A 3,432-nucleotide genomic window follows, 5' to 3' on the forward strand; every position below is an offset into this window, starting at 1 on the left:
TGATCTGTAAAAACTTCTCATAAAGACTTTAGCAATGCTCGATAAAACGGTCACTATATCTTGACAGTAGTGCATGAGACAGGTAATCTAAAAAAAAAAAAAAATCTTGTGTCCTCCGGTGCTCCAAATGGCATCTGCAAGATTTCACAGACCGGAGGAAAACAACCAATCAGAGCCAAGCTGGAGCCTTGCCGTCTCTGAGCAGCTGTCAATCACTCGCAAACTACAATCAAACGGTCAAACTAGGCAGCGCTGATCAAATATGAATCAATATTCTGTTTACTGTAATGCCTATTTCTCGCCTCAAATGTTTTCAGAAACACCATGTAGTGTACCGTTTAGCTGTGAAATGAGAACGTTTGTGACTCGGCACGCAGCCATGTTGAGATCAGTTGAGGAAATACCAAGAACCAGCCACCAGCCGGAGCAAACTTTCTAATTTTACAGCTAAACAGTACACAGAGGCACATGATTTTTCTTACCCGTCTCATGCACTACTGTCAGGATATAGTGACCATTTTATAAAAACTTTTTTTAATCATATTTGCTACAATTCTACCCGCTGCTGCTTTAATCGATTAGTTCATTAGTCTATAAAATGTCAGAAAATGGTGAAAAATGTCGATCAGTGTTTCCCAAAGTCCAATATGTTGTCCTCAACTCAAAGATATTCAGTTTACTGTCATTGAGGAGTAAAGAAACCGGAACATTTTCACAATTAAGAAGCTGGAATCAGAGAAGTTTGACTATTTTTTTCTTTAAAAACGACTCAAACCGATTGATTATCAAAATAGTCGGTGATCGGTGATGGTTAACTAATCAATTTTGCGTGATTCTTTGTGGAGAACGTTGGTCGACTAAGAACGTCTTTGGTCAAAGACAGCCCTAATATTTTTGTCTCCACTAGGCTATAAGTTATTTTAGAAGCTGAACTTTGCACCACTGTTGCATCACTTGTACAACCTCCCTCTTAAATGTATAGTATTACAGTGAGTGGTCTCTGTAAGGTTTTCGAACAAGCCACACATGGTAATGAAACTGATTAAGAGGCATATAAAAAGAAACAGATGCCTTGGCAAACACCCACTATATCAAATTTAATTAGTCCCTGCTGGGTCATATAAGTTACATCAGCCAAATGTAAAGGGTCTCTGCTATATGTTAGAGAACAACGCAACTGGAAAGCCTATGTTTATTTTAGTGGGAATAAAATATCCAGGTCCTCAACACATGACTTCTCAGAAGGTTATAACAAATCAGTGAGGCACACCACCATCGTGTGGCCACAGTGAATAACTACAGATGTTCTGCAGGCCCAAACCGATTCCAAACAAATCTCTTGTCATGTTCATTTCCAAACAAACAGAGCCAAAAGTGTGGGTGGGTATATGGCTGGTTCTGAGTCTGCCGAGATTAAGACGAGAGGGAATTATTCCCTCCCTTCATGTTCACTGTGATTTATTTTAGTGTGCTTGTTAATTACTGAACATGAAGGGGGGATGCATTTGGAACATTTCAGACTGATGGCTCCTTTATTTAGCCAGAGAAAAGTGTAGCAGCACGTATATTCTTTCCCAGAAAACACAGGTGTTACTAATAACATAATAACAGTAGCCATGACAGTGTTACAGCGATCCAGCATAAACAGCCTCGTTACGTGTTCACCTTCCATTCACAGTCACTTCTCAGTTAGGCATCACATTTCATCACAGATGTCTGAATAACTTGAAGTGGTTGAACAGGCATCAGGAAGGCTGCCTGTGCTTCTCACAAAGAGCAGTAGATGACGCTAAAGAGCTCACTCTGAAAAATTACACCTCAAACTATTTCAGTCCAACCACAGTTCCTTATGTTGGAATACACAAAGGCAGCAAGGTAAATAAAGAAAAGCTGCAATGTGTCAGCCTATAGTGATCACATTATGTTGAAACAGATATGTGCGGTTCGCATTGCTAATTTCAAGGAGTACATTAAGTGTTTACACTTATAAAAAGGTGGAGTTCAAGCACCACCTCGCCTCCATGTAAGGATCATGAAAACAGATGCATTGTTAAAGGGAAAAGGTCAGCATGTGTTGTAGTAAAATACAAAGTATTGGAGGCAATGTGTTTCAACCTTTGGCAGTCACTTAAACAAAGCTATTAAAATATAAAAACAAGAATACAACGCAGAAATCAGTGAGGTATTGACACATCAGCACAAACCAATCAAATATTGGGTAATGACTAGCTAATAAACACTATTCTATTAGTTTGGGAGCATTGCTGTGCTGTGCAGTGGCGGATTAGGGTGGTTAGGGGCCCTTAGGCTACTCTTTGTATGGGCCCCCCACCTTTACTCATCATGCTTTAACGTTACCAGAGTGCCATGTGTAAAAGCGCGCTAGGAATTTTATACGGCCCAAACATCGGGGAGCACTGGCATATACACACACACACATTGAGACAGCCTTTAATCTAAACCTTCAAATATCTAGTCAATTTAGGGATTTTCTTTTAGTAGATCTTTGTCATGTTGTTCTTTCAGCTGTTGTGCTTTTCATTTTTGTGCTCCGTGATCATATTTTAATTTTACCGCTATTCTGTCCAGTAGTGACGTATTATTTGAAAACAAGTTGACCTCATGAACCTGGTCACATCATGTGGCCAGGTTCATAAGATCAGCTGCTTAATCTTTTAATGTTTCTAATGGGCCAATATAGGTAAAAAAAAATTCTCTGAAGTACATTTAAATAACTAAAAATAATCTGGCCAACCTGGGTCCTTTGCAGCCTAGGCCCAGTTTGTGCATTAATCCACCCCAGGTACTGTGTACTGAATGTTGAGTCAGTGCATGTGATTGCCAATTTCTTCTTTTCCTCTCCTTTTCTTTCTTTCTCCTTGTCTAGTGTCTGTTAGCTTCTCCTGTCAAATGAAATTATTGTTTTAATTACCATAAATAATTGGAGAGGGCCTAGAAAATAGACCCCGAGCTCAGAGGAACCACACACTTAAAAAGCTATTACAGCTACACCCAAACTGCACAATTATTTCTGATGTATTTTTTTCTGAAGTCTTTATCGCATTACAGGGCAAAAAAAATAAGCAAACACTGTCAGTAAATTGGAATCGGGGATTTGACAGTGCACCAACTGTTGTCACATTAAGTGTCTTCATTTCAAGATCCAGATGAATTTTTATGCTTTTTATACTCCCAAGTGCTGTTTAATTTCAGCATGACTCTGTTTTGGCGTCCTCATTAGTGCTAATGAGAATGTGGTGTCCCCATGTAGCCTTTTGTGAAAAAAAAAGATGAAGAAAAAATGTGTTTATACATGTCACATGACGTCAATTTCAGGAAAATTGTGTCACTATTTCCCTCTTATGTTTATTGAAAAGTCCAGGTTTACTGTGAAGCACAGTGGAGTGCTGTCAGTCGTCCCGTATCAGTGTA

This window comes from Sebastes umbrosus, chromosome 13 (assembly GCF_015220745.1).
Source record: "Sebastes umbrosus isolate fSebUmb1 chromosome 13, fSebUmb1.pri, whole genome shotgun sequence".
Lineage (NCBI taxonomy): Eukaryota > Metazoa > Chordata > Actinopteri > Perciformes > Sebastidae > Sebastes > Sebastes umbrosus.